The following is a 6,953-nucleotide window of genomic DNA, read 5'->3' as shown; positions in this document are numbered from 1 at the left end:
CACGCCTAGAGATCTGTGCCAAAATCCAAGCGCATCCTATAACAACATGCATAACTTAATTGGCTTAAGCTGATCAGCGTTGATAACAGCTCTTAACAAGCAATAATGAGCACTAATTATAATATATATGCACTAGCTAAACGCATTCTGTAATGCAGTGTGCCTTATAACGTGTACAAGCAAAAAGGGGCGTGGTTATGGGTGGGGAAATGGGCATTTCTGAAATTTACGTGCATAGTTATAGAATATGGCCCAGTATGCCTAAATCTATGCACCGGGATTTACGCCACTTTTTTGTGGTGTAAATGGATGCACATAGTTTTAGGTACTAGCATGCCAACTAAGCATATTATATACACTACACCTAACTCAAAGCACAGCTTATAGAATACACTTAGTTGGCACTGATTTATGCGCCAATTTTTTAGGCGCCATATATAGAATCTCCCCTATATTCCTGTTGGCGTCTCAGCGTTTAGCGGCAGCTGATTTTTTAGTGTGAGCTAAAAACACTAGTTCACCTTAGTAAAAGAGCCCCTAAATGGGCTATAAGCCCCTACCTAGTTCAGTCCATTGATTTTTAAATATTTTTTTCTTGTGATGACTTTTACTGTGCCAAAACTGAAAACTCTTATCTCTTCCTTCTGGTGGATAATAACAGGAGTTTATTGTGAACACTATCCACCCTAAAATGTTGTTTTGTGGCTGTACATGAGGAATTGTGATTTTGCATAAATGTGTGTGTGTGTTTTTGTTTGTAGTCATGCATCCAAAGGTTATGTAATCCTTTCAAGAAAGCCAGTTGTTTAACTTATTAGTGGAACATAACCACAAAGGCGTGGTATGGTCGCATTTTCAATACTAGAGCCCAGCTAAGGAATAGGTTATTTTGAGTTAGTCTTCTCTGAACCAAACTTGCTTTCTTTGTGTCATCACCATCCAGTTGGCTAGGCAGTGTCTTAAAAGGTGGAGGATAAAGGATTTTTTAAAATTGATATTTATATCCCACATTATCCCAAGCAAACTCGGGTTCAGTGTGGCTTACATTTGAAAATACGGTGAGACAGAATAATCGAATTCAGTAACATCATGGGAGGAAGTAGATGGATATGTCTGAAACATTTAACAAAGTTGAGATTAGCTTATATACCCAACTGGCCATTTAAAAGTCTATCTTTAATGATGCCACATATTTAGAAATCATAGCTGTAAGTATAGACAGTTATACACATGCACACACCAGAACAGGCATCCATACACACATTGCAAAAGTAAACAACAACTTCTATAGAGTACATCCAAAACTGAGGGCTCTGTTTACTAAGCCACGCTATAGGCAAGCTAGTGTTTTTAGCGCGCACTAAAAATTAGTGTGCGCTAATGCTAGAGACATCCATAGGAATATATGGGTGTCTCTAGTGTTTGCGAGCACTATTTTTTAGTGCGCACTAAAAACACTAGCATGCCTACAGTGCGGCTTAGTAAACAGGGCCCTTACTTTTTATTTCCTCATTTCCATCTTCCAAAATTCTAGACAGCAGATGTAAAGATCAGTAGGACCCACAGCAGTCCAAAACAAGTAAAGTCAGAAACAACACAGTTTATTCCTAATTGTCCAACCACCCTTCAGTTTTGTCTTTGGGGTTTTTTTTTTTTTTTTTGCAAATGTAACATTTTATTAAAAATCAATAAACATATAGCATCATAGTTCAGCATATCAACAATCCCATAAACACATTCCCCCCGTCCCTCATACCATGTGCATGTAAGGTCTGGATAAATTAATTAAAACTGTCAAAGTTTTAAGCAAATGCCCCAATTGGTGTTCTTTTCCTCGTTCTTTTTATTATTTGTTGTGAAATGTACCCAAATAAACAAACAATAATGAAACAGTGATGGAATATTCACATAGCAGACAGTCAACAGATTTTTTTTCCACTGACAATAATTAACTTTGAATTTGGTGGCTAATAGTGTGCTACTTGCATTTACATCCAAACAGACTTTAAGACATAGCACTAAACAGAAAATGCTGGACACAAACTATCAGAGCAAAAGTCATATGACTTTGTTTAGTGAGTTGACAACACACATACAAGTAGGACTCCTCGTTTTGCATTCACTACTTGGTGTATTTATTGACCCCTGATGCAGACGCTTTTTTAGCGTCGAAACACGGCCTGTGTCGGGTCATTATCTTTGATATAATAAAGACTGTTGGACTCACGTCTCCAGTGGTGAATCATCTATTAGTCTCTACTTTTGCCTTCTGTGATTCGTCATCGTAGAGAACTTTTCCTGTTCTATATTTTGGATATTTACCACTGCAATACTGGAGGTTGAAAGGCAATAAGTGAGGTTTTTCTCATAGGCTCAGCCATATCTAAACTTAGTTCTGGCAGATGCATATTCCAAAAATTGATATATTCCAATCAATAAACAGAAAATACAATTCTTTTTTTCTACCTTTGTTGTCTGGACATTTTATTTTTCTTATTGTTTTGGTCCTAGTCTATGGTTTCTGCTTTCTTCTTCTCTTAACTGTCTTGCCAGAGTCTCCTTGTACATTTTGGCAATTCTTCTCTCTCCATGTCCACCATCCACTGTCTCTCTGTGTCCCTATCTATCTGTCGCAGCATCACCCTTATCTTCTTGCCATATTGAACATCTCCCATCTCTGTGTCCCTATTCTCTTCCCTTCCATATGCTATCCTCTCTTTCTCTCTTCCTTCCTTCCTTCCCTCCTGTCTCTCTCTCTACTGGCCAGCATCTGTCCCTCTCGCTTCCCTCCCTCTGTCCCATCCCCCCAGTGGTCCAGCAAGTGTTTCTCTCTCTTCCCTTACTCCTGTTCTGTCTACCCTTTCCAGGACCAGCACCTCTCCCTTTTTGTTCTTTCCCTGCAGGTCCTGGCACCTCTATCTTTCCTTGTCCTTCCCCCCCCTCCAAATCCAGCACCTCTTCCCTCCCCCTACCCACTCCATGCCTTCTTTCTTCCTCATTGAATCTTCTCTACCTGTTCAGTACCTCTCTCACTCCTTGCCCTCCCCTCCAAAGCAGCACCTCTCTCCTTCCTTGCCCCCCCCCATGCAGCACCTTTCTCACTCCTTACGTCCCCGATGCAACACCTCTCTTCCTACTTGCTCCCCTGATGCAGCACCTCTCCCGCCTTCCACCCTCCCAATGCAGCACCTCTTTCCCTCCTTGCTATCCCCCCCCCCCCCCCCCCCATGAAGCCCTGGTGGTCTAGGGTACTAGGTTGGGTAGCAGCGTTCCCAAGTCGCTGCTGCCTGTGCTGGTTCCATGGCTCAACTCTCACAAGAGAGTTCGCAGCCACCATTTAGAACTGCGGAGCAGTGGCGTAGCCAGAAAGCAATTTTTTGGTGGGCCAACAGGTCAGATGGGTGGGTACCAGGGTTGCCAACTTTTTTGAAATTGGAAAACTTGCCACCTGATACTCTACCCCATGCTCCAGCTCTACCCCACTCCCAATAACTTCAATAAGGGTAGCAGTGCAGGCTTCAGGGGGAAGTACAAGAGATTGCACTCTTCCGCCTCCATTGAGCCTCGGGTCCCTAACACACATACTTAGCCTGTATAGCAAGACCAAACACTTTTCAACATATCTTTCCAGTTACACGCTATAGAAATTATCCCAAAAAGTATAGTCTAGTATTAAAGGCAAATAAATTCTGCATCCACAGAACCCCCTGTCCCTCCCCCAATGGGTACAGAGCAGAGTTAGGACATTTCCCCATAAAACTCACCGTAATCTCAACAGCCGCCATATAGTAAATAAAACAATCTTTAAAACAAAATGTCACTCATAACCTAGTGCAAATCTACAATGCCAGCACTAACTTCCAAAAGAAGGATCCTACCTATGAAAAAGGCATTGCCCTACATATTACAGTGGGGCTGTAAAATATCAATACATCTATTGAGAAAACTAAACAAACCAAACTTACTACAGAAGGCTACATAGAAAATTAATGCTAACAGAATACCTCAATCACACACACGGAATAAAAATGCCAAATATAGAATAATTGACTAAAAAGTATAAACATAAATATAACCAAAACCCCAAAAAGCCAAACCTTGCATGTAATACAATACCAGAGATATAGAAAGAAATGCATTTCCTCCTGTGCAAAATATAAACATAGTACGTGCCAGGGATGGTGTTGGAGTGCATCTAGAGCAATTGCTCTTGGTCCCCTGGCGGCCTGGCCAGAGAGAACCACAAGCATGATGGAAGCTGAAGGCAGTGCAGTCTGGTGATGGGCTTTGGGGTTCCCTCCCAGATTTATGGCCTGGGTTCCAGCCATGTCTAACACCAGCTCTGGCAAGATGTACATTCCAAATGTGACATATTCTAATCACAAAATTGAACAAAAAATTATTTTTTCTACCTTTTGATGTCTGGTTATTTTATTTTTCAAATCAGCTTGGTTCTAGTCTCTGGTTTCTGCTTTCTTCTGTCTTAATTCACTTACCAGGGTCTCCTGTCTATTTGTCATTTCTTCTCTCTCCATGTCCACCATCCATCTCCCATCTCTGTGTCCCTATAGTTCCTTGTCCAGTATCTCCACTATGTTCAAATTCCTGCATCCATCACCACCCTTCTATCCCCTACCCCTGTGTCCAGCATCACCCCTTGTGTCCCTATGCCCTCACATGCCCAGTATCTCCCTTTTGAGTTCCTATTGTCCCCTATGTCTAGTATCTCTCCCCTGTGACCATATACCCCTCCCTCCCAGTGTCCAGCATAGCCTCTCTATTCCCATATTCCCCCCTCTCTGTCAGGCATTACCCCTCTGTGTTCATATGTCATTCCAATACAGCATCTCACGTCTGTTTCTGTATCTCCCCTTTCTTCCTCACTCACACCAATGTCTCTCTCTGCTCTCCGATCCCACCTATCCAGCTACTTTGCTTCTCTCTTCCAGCTTTTGGCTCTTTCTCCCACTGTGGGTTAAACAATTTGTCTCCCTCTTCCTTCATCCCCTTGATCCGCCATCTCTCTCCCTTCCCTCTAATCTCTCCTCCTGGTACAGCACCTCTCTCCCTTCCCTCAAGCCTCACCTGCAGGCCTTCCCTCCAGCCTCTAGCCCCCCCTCCCCACAGGTCCAGCACCTCTCTTCCTTCCTTCCAGCCTGCCCCCCTTGCAGGTTTAACAACTCACTTCCTTTCCTCCAACCCCCAACCTCTCTCCCTTGCAGGTCCAGCACCTCTCATCCTTCCCTCCATCTTCCCCCCACCTTTCAGGTCCAGCACCTCTCTCCCTTGCCTTTTTCCCTTGCCTCCAGCCAGCCCCCCCCCCCCCCCATTGCAGGTCCAGAACCTCCCTTCCTTCCAGCTAGCCACCACCCCCCTTTGCAGATCCAAAACTCTCTCCCTTCCCTCCGGCCAGCAACCTCTCCCCTTGCAGGTCCCAAACTTGGCTCCCTTCCCTCTAGCCAGCCAGCCCCCCCCCCTTGCAGGTCCCAAACCTCTCTCCCTTCCCTCCAGCCAGCCACCCCCCCATTGCAGGTCCAGAACCTCCCTTCCTTCCAGCTACCCACCACCCCCTTTGCAGATCCAAAACTCTCTCCCTTCCCTCCAGCCAGCAACCTCTCCCCTTGCAGGTCCCAAACCTGGCTCCCTTCCCTCTAGCCAGCCAGCCCCCCCTTGCAGGTCCCAAACCTCTCTCCCTTCCCTCCAGCCAGCCATCTCCCCCCTTTTGCAGGTCCAGAATCTCTTTCCCTTTTCTCTAGCCACCACCCCCCCTTTTGAAGGTCCAGAACCTCTCTCCAATCCCTTCCCTATGGCCTTAAGCCCCCCCCCCCACCTCCCACCCCCACGCAGGTGAAGCCACTGTCTCCCAACCTGTCCCTCTCCCACCCTACAGGTACAGCCACTCAGGGGCGTAGCCACAGGTGGGCCTGGGTGGGCCCAGGCCCACCCATTTCCACCCAAGGCCCACCCAAAAATAGTGGATCACAATCGCGACCGCAACCGCGACAGCGATCGCAACCACAGCTTCAGGTGAGTCTTCTTTTCCCTCCCTCACCCCCACCGCAAAGCATCTGGGCGCGACCAGCAGCGTTTCAGACCCACTCCGGAGCCTTCCCTCTGTGGCTGCTGAGATTAATCTCTTTCCCCTCCCTCACCCCTGCCGTAAGCGTCTGGTTTAAATTAAGGGCGCGGCCAGCAGTGATTCGCTGAGCACTCCAGAGCCTTCCCTCCGCCACGATCTGCCCTCTCGGAAACAGGAAGTTGCGCTGAAGACAGCTGATCGTGGTGGAGGGAAGGCTCTGGAGCAGGTCTCTCCATCTGTGATCAGCGAAGCGATAGGGAGGAAAATGGAGTGAGTGGCTGCAGTGGCATAGCCAGACAGCCTGTTTTGGGTGGGCTTGAGCTCAAAGTGGGTGGGCACAAAATTTTTTCTGCCCCACCCTACCCCCACCTCAAAATATAAATACTTTCGCTAATGAGGATCCTCAAGCTCTGTCAGCTGAAGACTTTCTCTGAAGGTGACCGGAACTCTCTTTTACCAAGCTTGGCAAGAAGCAGCAATGACCCTCAGCCACTGATGCCGGCACCCCACACATCCTTAGTTGTTGATGGCTCAAGGATGCTGTTGCCAACTGTAGAGCTTGGTAGAAGGGAGTTTTGGCCGTCTTTTCAACCATTTTTTTTTAAATTTTATCATAGTTACTATTTGGAAAATTAAATGCTGCTATAGTAGATTCCCTTAGTGACTTCACTCCAGATATTGGGTCAGATTTGATCATGTTATGATCACTGTTTCCCATCAGACCCAATACCATTATTTCTCATACTATGCACTGCATTCCACTAAGGACTAGATTTAAAATAGCTCACCCTCTTATCAGTTCCTGGAGCATTTGCTCCAAGAAGCAGTCACATTACATCTAGGAATTTTACCTCCCTAGTACTCCCTGATTTAA

This window comes from Microcaecilia unicolor, chromosome 2 (assembly GCF_901765095.1).
Source record: "Microcaecilia unicolor chromosome 2, aMicUni1.1, whole genome shotgun sequence".
NCBI lineage: Eukaryota > Metazoa > Chordata > Amphibia > Gymnophiona > Siphonopidae > Microcaecilia > Microcaecilia unicolor.
Note: the sequence above shows the minus strand (reverse complement) of the source record.